Here is a 13,490-nt window from a genome sequence, read left to right on the forward strand (position 1 = left end):
TGTGGTCTCTTTGAGGCTGTATGAAACTGTGCCTCCCAGTACCTGATGGGATGCAGGATTTACTTGCTATCTATATTAATCTTTGTATTCAATCTTATTAAACCACCTATGTTAGTATGGGGTCTTTTTTACTGAGATTTTGGGCCTTTTTTACTGAGATCCACCAAAAACCCCTTCACTTTCTCTGCCTTCCACACTTGTGCTGCAGAACATTCACATTTGTAAAGTATGAATTCTCTAAAATGCAATTCTGCTTTAAAAAGGGGAATGTACAAAAGAATCAGGCTATGAATTACTGTATGACACTGATTCAGAGAAGGTAAAAAAAGACACTGATGATTAGTATTTGGTGCTGTTTGGTACAAGGCAGTAGTTACCTATTCATAGAAAGGCCATCAAATATTTTGTGAAAAAAATGCAACCGACCCCAAGCAGAATAAACTCCAACTCACTTTTTTTCCCTGCCAAAACCCACCACCAATATTTCAGTGCAGTGGAATTGTTAGGAAACTTGAAAATGAGACTAACAAAAATCAAGAGGGTCAGTTTTTGCCGATGAGTGTTTAGAAGTGTTGAGTGACTCAGAAGAAATGAACCACTGCAGCTCTATTCCAGAGGAATTTTTAGAAGCTATTGTTTAAACCTGAAAAATATTTCTGCTATGCTGTTCTCATAAAATAAGGCAAAAAGCATAAATAACTAGAAAATGAGAAACTCAAATAGGGCATCTCACTGTTTTTTTTCTGATGACCTTAAATAAAACTTTTCAAACACTCATTTCTACAAGAAAGAACAGGGACAGAGTGCTGCACAGGAGCCTTTAATTGTAACAAATAAGTCACCAACAGAACATAATACACAAGAATTAGAAAAAAAAAAGAAGAATAATGTATATGACTGAATAGAAATGAAGTACAGTATTATGAAGTCAATTTGAATTGCTTTTCTTTTTTAAGCTATTTGAGAAAATATTATAATATAATTTCAATATAACTTTTCTTCTAAGTCTTTCAGGTTAAAGGGGTATATTTTAGAAATAAGTGAAGGCTATTTTTAAAATTTTTACTTAGTTTCTTCTTTAATGGTGCATTATATTAAAAACATCCACTGCATCACATAGAAATGGCAGTATTTTAAAAAAAGTGATTATACTGTTTACTTTTGAGAAAAGTAACAACATTTTTAAAGCTTGAGTTTTGATAATTCTGTGTATAAGTGGCAGCAGTATCAAAACAGCCAACCACTCCATCATTAGAAATACTTCAAGAATTCCATATGAGAAAAACTGTGTCTCAAAGTTTTCATTATTTTTAAAATATTTTAAAATTCAAATAAATTAAAATATAATTAAAGATGTGTAGTTTGTTGACACTTCTTATTTCAAGATTAGGGTTTATGGTATCTACATGAAAATCTTAAATAAAGCGTAGTCTTAGCGATAACTTCATTTTTTAATAAGGGGAATGCTGATTACACTTGTACTGATTTGGTATATATAATGCTAGTATAAAATATGCGAAAGTTTGAAATTGGAATGGAATGGTGCATTGTTTATACAGTTAAAATGCTGTCAGCTAATTTTCCTAGAAGCTTGTGTATGACAATTTAAAAGAAAATTATCTACATCCTCACAACATTTACTTTTAAAAGGAGCTGCTGCAGATCCCTCGCTGTATCCTGACTACCCTACATAGCAAGGGCTGTTAGGATTTAAAGGGCTTGTGCCAGTAAGGATGTTATAGAGTTTCCATTCCCCTCTATCCACTGAGCATATATCCTATTCTTGCGCTTGGCCAAATTGAACATATTTATTTCATAGATTTGAAAATAAACTCCGTGGATCATTACTGATGTAGGATGATCCTATATGTCTTTGTAGGCAAGCAAAAGACACCAATGAGCAAGACCAAAATTACAAGTGACCCACCTGTGTGTCCTACATGCATTTGCAAGCAGATCATGTGCAGCTCCTATAATTGGCAGTGGCACTGTAGTAACTGGGAAACTGCTGAATAATTGGAACTCCCAGGTGAGCATCCAACAGCTGATAGTGGTTGCCCTAAGATCCCACTGCTCAGTTCTGTCCCAGCCTTTGGTAGAGTGATGAGCTCTGTGGTACTCACTCATGTGCAACTAAGCTCTCCTCAGATCTCCAAGACATGAAATATGCATATAAAGCTTAATTGACCACAATTTCTTTGGTTTGTGGTTCAGAAAAGGTCAAACATTCATTAGAAGTGCTCATATTAAAATCACCATGGGAATTGGTGATTTTTAACTGAGACAATGCAGTGTGTTGCTCTGAAATTATGCAGGATGCTCAAAGGAAAAAACAAGAGAAGATCTAATTTGGTGAGAAACGCACGTTAATAACTCACTTCCACACTGGCAGAACTCTATGAAGCAGTATCCTTTATACTGACAGTGCTTTGGCCATAAAAGTGATCCAGTGGGAATGCATTAACAGTTTCCACCATTAGTAATGGGAGGTAGAAAGTGGAGCTTTCATGGTTAGCACATCATACTCTTAGAATTGCTGGGGAAGTGATTTAGTGCTTTAAAATGTACTCTGCGTCTCACTTAGATCTGAAATCAAAAGATTATGACCTCTGGCTCCTCATGTTACAGAAAAAGATTTTTGCCACTATGGGCTTCACAGAAGTTCTGTGTTTATTACTAGGATTCACCTTATATTTATGTATCATGTCCAAAGTAGAAAAATATATTACTTTTGTAGATGGGTTTTGCATTTCTTCTACTTGGATTGAATGAAATCTTGCAGATACTAGCCAAAAGGAAGCTTGATTACAAAAATATTTTCCTGGCCATATCACTTCATCAGCTTTCTTTTTAGGAATAATAAATGTTTCAAAGATAGCCTACAAAAATGTTATGTAGAAAAAACCCCTAGCAGCAGATGATTTAATGTAAGTGGAATTATTGCCATGATTGGCTATAAAATTATCTTAATGCAACATTCAATTTTGTAGCTAAGCATTTTCTTCACAAATAGAAATCAAATTGCACAGTTTAGGTTCTAAAATCATAGATTGCAACAAAAAATTTTTCTACAAAAGAGCTTTTTGAAGTTTTCTTTCTATTTCAAAATGTGTTTCGGTAAAAAGATATTTCTGATTGTGGTAATTTTCATTGTGGTTGGACACATTTTTGTGATACATGCTGAAGAATGACTGAATTTCTTCTGTGCTCTCTGCACATAGGAAGGAGGGTCAGATGCAATGCTTCTGCTTTTTATTAATTTCTGCACAGGATTCACCCAGAGAAATTCACTGGGTTTCTCTTCTGTACCAGTCCAACTCTAAATATTCAATTATCTGTTCTTTTAATTACTGTTTTCTTTAGCTTTAGCTGCCTGATTTTTCAGAAAAAAAAAATCTGTTTCTCACTTCTTTGACACTTTCTTTTGTTCTTCCATCAAAACTAGAAGGTATCAACATACCTGGTTGTTACATCATTGTCAACACTAGGGCAACTATCAAATGCTCTGATACTGGAAAGAGCACTGGTTGATATAAAAACAGACTAGCATTAGTAAGCAAGAGCAATGTAGGTCATAAATTAAAATTACAGGAAGAAACTGACTTTTTAAATAAAAATTATTTTAAAGAATTTCACTGAAATATGACATTTACCGGTACTGTTACTCATGTTTAAAAAAAAAAACCAAACCAGGAGAAAATGCCCACTTTAAAATTAACAGCTGGTTTTATTTTATTTGTTAACCAGAAAGGTATTGCTTAAGCAATCAGAAAACAACTCAGTGCAGTGTGCCCTCTTATGTTGTGCTTTTGAGCAGTGACTGAGCACCAGTTGCCCAGGGATGCATTTAGCTGTGGTTCATGGCCTTGGGCAGCATTTCTGTTGTGTTAGAGAGGGAAGAGAGGTTAGTACCACAAAACCAGACTTTACAGACTTTATTTTACAACTTTATGCTCAGCCACTATCTGAAGTTTAAAACTTTTGTAACATGTTCACAGAGAAATTGAATATGGCGTGTTCTGTAATTTCTGGAATTTCACGTGACAGAATTTCACGTTGGGCAGACAGTTGCAATTCCCTTCAGATAATGATAAAGCAGAAGAAATGCTCCAAGATGCACTCAATGCTTTTAAGATGCTACCAATGTAATGTTTGGGATCACATTAAAAAGAACCCCAAATGATTTTTTTTTCTTGAAAAAAGAAAGTGTAATTTAGCCATTAAGGGTCTCAGAACCAACTTTTTCATTCTATATATCTATTCCCATTGTGCCCCATGATTTAATAACTTAAATATACTGTTTATTGCCCAAGACAGGTTGTCCTAGAAACTATTGCAATAATGCATTTCTCTTTGGAATATCTACAAGTATAGCCCTGCACACATCTTATGGCTGGTTTCCCCTATAATTAAAACACTTATGACTGTAGTAGGTTATGTTTATAATTTATTATGCGACATTTAAATAACCATTCCTCATCTGTTAAAATCCCCGGATACCCAGATGAGAAATAGGAAAGAATTTTGGAGTTAAGCTTTGAAGTGAAGGAGAAGGCTGTGTTCTTGTGACACCCACCATATTCTGACTGTTTTTTCCTTGTTGTTAATACAGCTGTTTCTGAGGAAAACAATTTGCCATGTAGCTTGTGATTTAATCTTCTTACTCATATTTTTTTGTTGAATGCATTAAATGTATATAGAAGCAAAAACTAGTTAAAATGAAAACTGAAATGACATTTTTCATTTCAGTTATCTCCAAGTCTGGCTGCATTGTTGTGAGTGGTGTGGAAAGAGGAAAATTGTATATCAGAAAGCACAAACATAGAAAGCAAAGCAACCTGGGGTGTCTTTACTTTTAGCAGAATTTTTTTCAAACAGTCTTGATGTCAATGGCCCATGGTGACTAATGGAAGTGGCAAAGAAATTCAGGATGCTGAAACCTGCACATCCAGGGCACATTGATCCCCATGCTGCTGCACAGAAGCAACAATTAATAACTCAGATTTTACTGACTGATCTGAAAACACTTCCAGGGGAGATAACTGTCAAGACTGCATTTTATAGAGGAAGAGGCTAAAGCACAGAGTTTAAATTTCTTGCTAGAAGGTCAACCACAAGCCTTGGTCTCCTGAGTCCCATCAATTGCCTGTTCATTATATTGCTGATATCGTCATGTCTCTTCTAGAGTTCTCCAGAGGCTTAGCATAGTATAGGAATCCATGATAAAGTCATTATATATAAGCCTGGTAAAAAAAAAACCCTTTTCAGGTGTTCATCTCACACAGTTCTTTTCATAACCACTTTCAACGATGCTAAGGGACCCTGGGGATCAAAGTCTTTTCTGCCTATGGAGGGGAAGTATCAGAAACTCAAAAGTAAGGTAGTTGCATGACATTCCTCTGTCAATGGTTACTGGCTTGAGAACAACGTCATGAGACTATTTCAACTTGTGGATTCTCTGGGCTAATTTTGTGTGGCCATATAAAGCAATCCTGCAGTATCATTACATGGAAGCAGCACCCCACACTGTCAGCTTTCCTCCTAGAAAACTGGCATTCTCTTCTGAAAGTATCTCTTCAAAGAGGTACTAAGCTTTTTCAGAGGATCATGAATGGATCACTATACAAATGCTTACCTTCAGGCTGTAAATTACACAAAACCCTGACAAGGTCTCCAGCACATAGGGTAGAGAATAAAACCCTAAATATTGTGCTTTTCTGTAGCTGAACTTTGGTTTTGGCATCTCTGGGAAATTTTTACCCATGCACCAACATGAGCTGTTCCAGGTTTATTTAAAATGGAAGGTGAAGGATTATACAAGACATATGTCATTACTTAAACTGATTATATTCATAAATATAAGTTATTTTTGTTGGATCAGTATAATGATGATGTGGAGTAAAGGCCTTTCTCAGCACCCTCTAGACATATAAATACACAAATCTTTAAAGGTGAAAGTAGCACACTATATCTTGTATCAGACTCAAGTCGTAGCCAAAACTCCCATTTTTATTTCCAGGCATTTCATGGCATTGTTTTTTGAGATGCACAATGCCAGCCTATCTGTGCAAGGAAGGAAGAAGTATTTGGTAACCAGGGCAAGGAATGGGGCAGCCTCAGTCTCAACCTGTTTTACCACAAGATTAGACAATTAAAAAGAGCCTTTGGAAATAAGAAGAATCAGGCAATGACATCAACAGATGGCGGATGAGAATACTGTATATGTGATTTAATTCTGTTGATTTTTGTTTATTTGCAATGTTTTGAGTCAAAAGGAAATAGGAGAAAGTGAAGGGAATTTAAGAATAGGTGAACATACAGCATGCACTCTGAAGCTTTTTGTTTAGCAGTCAGTGGAGACAAACTTTACATTTCAAAGACAGTAGGATGAGAGGCCTGATTAATAGAGCAGAAAGTGAAAAAATATTTTTGAGACTTCAATAATGCAGGATCAAAGGATTTGCTGTGATAACATATTTAGTGTACTTTAGAAGCCAATTGCAGGACACTGTATGTGGCACTACTGAGAGCAGAGAAGACTTCAGGAATCCTACAGATCAGAAATAGAAAATAGAAAATAGAAAAAATGCCAAGAAATTTCAAAATCCTTGCAGGTGAGAGAGAGAGAAGGAATTAAATAGGAAATATAAAACATGTCTGTAAATAAGTAGATTTCAGTTTTGTTGCAAATTGGACATTCTGATTTCCCTTTTTTTTTTAGCAAAAAAAGTAATTGAGTTCTGTGACAACACAATTAGAGAAAATGTTGTGAAGATTAATTGTGAAGTTAGCATGGGTAGGAACAATAATGTATTTTACCAAAAAGACACAACTTAGTGAAATCTCTGTTTTCCTGAATAAAAGCAATTGAAGCAAATTATAGGACTGTGCATCCAATTCAAACATGAATATGGCAAGATTGAATTTCATTGCGGCAGTTGTCCATTGTCACCATGACAAAACAGCTGAATTTTCTGAAAGCCAGAATGTGAAATAGAAATCCTGCTAATACATGGAGTTTTACATATAAAAGATTCAGTTTAGAGTGTGCTTTGTTGAAATGCTTAGCTACAGTGTTGGTTCATTTAGAAAGACATCAGGTAAAGAGATACTCTACAATTAAGAGTAAATGTATCCTATTAAAAATGAGGCACATCATGGGAAGACTGTCATGACACGTTTGGATAATGCGTTTTAGCTAGAGGCTTACATTAGTATGCAAGCACTTGTTTTATATTTTCCCTGTTTTACAGTGCTATCCTCTTGAAGCTCATTAAATCTTTTTCTGCAGTAAGGGCACTCAGGCATGAATAATCTAAGGAGTAAACAGAATACTATTATAAATACACAAGTGTCCATTACAAGAAGTAGTAAATTTAAAGATGATTAAAAAGCAACAGCAAAGCAGAAACACCCTCTTACGCACATACAGCTCTAACCTAAGCAGTGTGTGTTTTTCTTGTGAAGGATTCATTACAACATGAGTCTTAGAAATGAGTGAAATAAATAACTCAGCCTGATTAATGAGCTACCACAAATCATTTCTAGATCACAAGTTCAAAAACAAAGAAGAGCATTTCTTATTGCTTTGTGCCTTATTTAATTATGAGGCTCAAAATGCATGAGGCCATGCAAAACAAGTGTAAAAATTCTGTACTCTCTATAAATGAGAACAAAATCTAACAGGTGTTTTTCACCTTTTTACAAGGTTTTTGAGAGTTCCTTTCAATAGAATATCTAAACATACATCCCTCTATTTAAAAGTCCTCAATTTTAACTGACTGAAGTGCTATAGGGCACCTAACCTAAGGGATATATGGATTTTAAAAATATTTTAAAATATTTAAAGTTGTCTGAATCAATTTTTAGGCAGATGAGACAATTAACTTTAAGCCTGCATTCTGAACTTTGTCTTTTAAAAGGCTGAGGGAACACTGAAGTTGGTGTAATTCACAAAGTGAGGAAAGTACCTCTAGGACTGTGTCTCACACACATGAATGTGTTTTTTGTAGGCAAGTCAGTAGGTGAGGAATGGCTTTCCCCCTTTTCTCTTTTCTGAATTGTCCATTAAACAAATAAAAAACCTCATGTCTCAAGCTCAAAAGAGTTCTATCCCAAAGACTATCAAGGCACACAAAAATACCATGCATCCTCTGTGGATGAACAAAACCAAACTCAAAAAACAAAAAGAAAGCATAGAGAACGTAGAACAAAGGACAGATAACATGGGGGGAATACAGAAACATTGTCCAAGCATCCAAGGGATGAAGTTTGGAAAGCTAAAGCCCAAATGTAATTGAATCTGGATAGGGATGTCAAAAACAACAAAAGGGCTTCAAGAAAAGGAAGAATAGGGAAAGTATGGAGCTCTTGCTCAAAGAGACAGGGGACTTGGTTACACAGGACATGGAAAGGCAAAGGTAATAAATGTCCTATTTGTCTCAGTCTTTACTAGCAAGACTGTCCATCAGCAACCCCAGTTTTCAGACACCATGGAAAAAGTCTGGTGCAAGGAAGATGCACCCTTAGTGGAGGAGGATCAGGTCAGACAATCCTTAAACAAACTGGACATAACATAAATGCATGGGACCTGATGGGATGCACCCAAAGTGCTGAGGGAGACTGCTTATGTCATCCTGAGGCCACTCTTGATAATCTTTGATCAGTCCTGGCAATTGGGAGAAACGGCCAAGGACTGCCAGAAAGAAAATGTCACTTGTATGTTCAAAGAGTGTGAGGAAGAGTACCCAGGGAACTACAGGCTGGTCAGTCTCACCTCCACCTCAGGGAAGGATGCAGCCATGTTCTTTTCTGTGGTGCCCAGGGGCAACGGGCACAAACTGTAACACAGGTTGTTTCAAACATCATGAAACATTTCTTTACTGTGAAGGTGACTCAGCACATAATTGGAGATATTCAAAAGTAATCTGGACTCCAGGTGGCCTAGCTTGTGCAGGAGGTTTAGGCTAGTTCCCCCACAGAGGTGCCTTCCAAACTCAGTAATTTTCCAATTCTGTGAAATAATTCTGAGAGTTAAGCCTGGAGTGCAAATCCAGCTCCTATCTCCAAGTCATTGTCCTATCTCTGGACAACAAAATGAGGCTTCTTCTTCCTCCTGTCCTGACTCCCCTTTGTACTGCACAGGTTAGCAATGGCAACTAAGAGAGAGGAAGTGTGGGCTGGAGCTGCTTGAGGCTGACAAAGGACAGTTTCTTTCAAAAGTTCATGACAAAGGATGAAAATTTGAGTTAGGATCGCCTGAAGTTATACTAGAGTTCACTTTTCTTTTTATTTAATTTTTTAAAGTTACACTTTCGGATCCTTTTGATACAAATGTACCGAAAGAAACCAAAGTTAGATTGAAAATATTTGTGAAGACATGTCATAATGAAGGAATTCTTCCTTTGGTAAGTGGCAAACAATTTATTAAGAAAATTAGTACTTGTGATTTTGCCACTTGTTTTTACTCTCTATATTACACCATCTTTATTTTCCTCATTAAAACATGCATTTGCAAAATGTTTATAGTTCTAGAGGTAACCTTGAAAAAATTCTAAAAGCCTTAAAAGTGTATGCAGAAAATATTCAGCATATGAAGATGAAAATTATCATTGAAATTACAATGGAATTATCATTAGCCTTTTTACTGAGTACTAAGGCTGAGGATAATGGTTGTTATTCAGCTGTTAGATCTAGACAGCCCTGTTGCTTGAACTAGCACTACAGGTATTGAAAGAGAAATCAGAGGGAATTCGTCTTGATCCTAACACATCCTGATCAGACAGCTGGAAATAAATCTACTGGTTGATATTGAAACATTCTGTTCTTATTTTTGGAGTTCCTAAGAAAATGAGACTGTTAATGCCAAAAAATACCAGAAAAACTTTTTTGAGAAGTATTTGTTTCTCTAATTAATTTATTTTAAATTAATTTAGTTCTTTAAATTTATCCGTATCTTTTACTATTCTTTGTGTTTAGTCAGGCTGTTGTTTTACTAGAATGTAAAGAAACATATATGATTGGAATGTTTTCCTATAGATGAGGATTCTTGGATGTGAAGATTTTTAAGATTGGTAATACTCCATAATAAACTAGATAGTGATGGAACATAAAATCTTATGATAGTTGTCCTAAAAAAGTTAGCCTATTTAAGCCATGCTATTAGCTTTGGAAGGAGACTTGAATTGGTAATTCATCATATTTTCTAGTCCTCAGAATTCTTGATCACCAGAAATAGAAGCTAATGGCCAATCAAATAAGCCATGCGAAAATATCCACAATAGTTTCATACTCTTTATAGCAAGATCTTCCTTACAATTTATGAGGTAGTTTGGGTTGGTCAGTGATTGTGCAGCTTACAGGGTCTAAATTTGTATAATTATTAATAATGAACCTTGTGATATTTGGCTATGGTGCAATTAGTAAGCAGAAACAGCAAATTTTTCTATTTTATTCATGGTGTTTTAGCTATTGTTTGGTTTGTTAGTGCCAGAGTGAGAGGGTTTTAGCTTTTGATTTCTAAGTTTATCTATTACCTAAGTAAAAGGAAAGAAGACAAAGAGCAATCCATAAATGGTGTAAAGAGTGAGCAAATAATGTTATGGAAAAAACAGAATGCTGAGAATTTATTTCTTTCATTAAATATATTATCTGTGAAAAAAATAGGTCAGCTTTTTGGGAATTGAATTTTACAGAAAATTCCGTCTGGCTTTTCCAAATGTTACAAGAAAGGATGCTTTTTATTTCATATGAAATACCATAGCGTTCCACAGAGGGAGAGGCATCCTTCAGGGTGGCTTTTTACAAGAGACTTTTTTAAAATATCAAAGCATTTACTGCATATAAAAATCATTTTCAGCTGTTAATGAGGGCATATAAAATTTTTATGAGATGAAACCCAAGTCTATTTGAAAAGTAAAGACTCAGCTTTTACTTGAGAATTTGTTTATATTCACCACGAGATGTAGAGCCTGGGCATTGGTTTTGCTAGCATAATATTCCCAGAGGTCAAGAAATCAGACTTTGGAGTCTAGTTTCTAGAGACCATTATATATAGACACAACAATTTAAATGGGCTCTTTGGGGTTTGACACCCGATAAAACAATGTTTGGGTGTAGCCCAAAAGACTTGGCTCTAAAATTATGACAAATTCCCAGGCTCATATTGGATCATTAACCTGTCCTCTGTAATGAATTTCTAAACATTTCACACATATATTCATTAATTCAGTCCTCTGAAAGACTGTGGTAACAACAACATGGCTCTCTCACTAGAGATATATATTCAAAATAAATGGGAAATTTAACCTCTGCTATTAAATTAGACAATAAAATAGAATTTGTTAGACAATTCTAAACACTCTGGATAACTAAGGAAGAACCAGATGAATGTTCTGTAGGTTTACAAGTAACCCAGCTACTCTAGTGAGTGGAAATACTGAGCATAAGCCCCCTACATCTATTACGGAAAAACAAATCCTGAAGATTCAATTTTGTGCACTACCTAAAACACATACACAGAAGTCATTCACTGCTTTCCCATAACAGAAGTGAGCAAACATTTGAACATGCAGTATGCATGTTAAAATTCTTTCCTTTGACCCTTAAAATCAGAACCACATATCTACTTTGAGTAAATTTCAGGGTGCTTGGAGAAGAAAAATAGGACAGCAATGGTAAGGCAAATGACCAGATTTTAATTTGCTATGTCTGCCTCATTGACATCCACTTCATTGACATTGCTTTAACAGAGAAATAGGTTTTCCTGTCTTTTTTCCAGTTCCATAGAGCTTCCAGAAATTATCATGATGGCAGAAGGTTCTTCACTGCCTTTGACATTGAATTTCTCCTTGATTTGTGAAAAGTTGGGTTAGTTCCATGAATCTGCTGTACTCATTCTTGCACTGGTAAAAATAACTATTGAGACATTAATAAAAAAATAGTATCTTGGGGGTGGGCATGTAGCCTCTGCTCTTTTATAATAAATGAGTTTTGGCCTAAATTTAATGAGTCTAAAATTTTACCTTGCAATCTAAAATTACTATAGGAATTTAATTCTGGAGTTGGATTTCTGAGGGTACAAATGTGAACATCTGGCAGCCCATTTCAGCACCATAAAAGAATGAGGCCATGAGAAAATGTGGACTTGAATGTTTAACTAAATGTATTTGGGCACACAGTTTTGCTCTTGGCTTACCAATAAGAGTTTTTCTGTTTTATACAATATTCTTGGGCCTGAATTCATGCCTATTTTTCTTATTTAGATTCTTCAGGAATCCTGTGACATGCTAATTTGCAAGATGAGCTATAGAAAAAGCTATTTTCAGAGATTATTACTGATGTTATTTGGGGCAAACTGAGTGACAGATACTATTTCTTCCCTAAGCTGCTGTGAAATTTCGTCTGTTCTTTACCAGTCAGAGCCACTCAAAGGTGGGATCATTCAAAAAATTCACAGAATTATTTGTTGTACAGTTCTGGATGATCCTGCATGCTTAAAATTTAGCACAATAATAGAAGAAAGTTGCAATGAAATATGTTATTAAAATAACACTTAGTCAGTTTAGGTGTCAGTTTCTTGTTTGTTTGCAAGACAATTCTGCAGATCAACTAAAGCAGCATATCACCATGGTGTTTGAACATTAACTCTTCTTGTCATGCAGTGAATAGTCATGTAGTGGAATAAGGATAATGAAATATGTCACAAGAACAAAATCCAGCAACTGTTGAGAATGGGATTGCAAGAATGAAACTTTGGGACACGACCAGAAATGGAGCAGATTAAGTTGAAGTTGATTTTAGAAAAAGAGGCCTTTCAGTACATGCTGATATGATAATTGACCGTGGGCCAGGCTCCTAGCCAAGTCTGCTGCCCTGGCAAGGTAACTGACAGCTTCTTGCAAAGGGATATGACAAAAAAGGAGATAAATACTAAAGCTGTGCCAGCCTCACTCTGTGCTCCTCAGAGTGTCCAATGAGTCTTTAGCCCAGGCAACGATGCAATTTCTGCACTCTTTGTGCACCCAGAGCTCTGATGCAAAATTCAGAGCTTTGAGTGTGAAAGCAGCTCAGTACTGCATTTAGCTATTGTTTTGAAAATCTTTAGCATATGTAGTTTTGTGGTTTTTAATTTTCATCTTTACCTGCATACAAACTATATCTCCCCTCACCCTCCTCATCCCTCCTAGACAGAAAACAGAATCAGTGTACTTTTGGTCTAGTCAAGCCTGGATATTCTGGAAAAAAATCAGCTTTTCTGTTTTATCTTAGTCATTGAAGGTTGAAAATAGGACTTATTGTAATTTTTAATCATGGAGTTCTTCGAGCACTGCCTAACTTCTTACTCCTTGGGCTGTATTCTCTATTTCAGAAAGTGTTGCTGATAAGAAATATTTATATAAAAGGTAATTTTTAAATTATTTTTATGACAATGCTGACATTAACACTAACACTTAGACTGAGGGTTAATGGATTTTATCATAATTCTGTGA

This window comes from Ammospiza nelsoni, chromosome 5, assembly GCF_027579445.1.
Source record: "Ammospiza nelsoni isolate bAmmNel1 chromosome 5, bAmmNel1.pri, whole genome shotgun sequence".
NCBI classification, from domain to species: Eukaryota; Metazoa; Chordata; class Aves; order Passeriformes; family Passerellidae; genus Ammospiza; species Ammospiza nelsoni.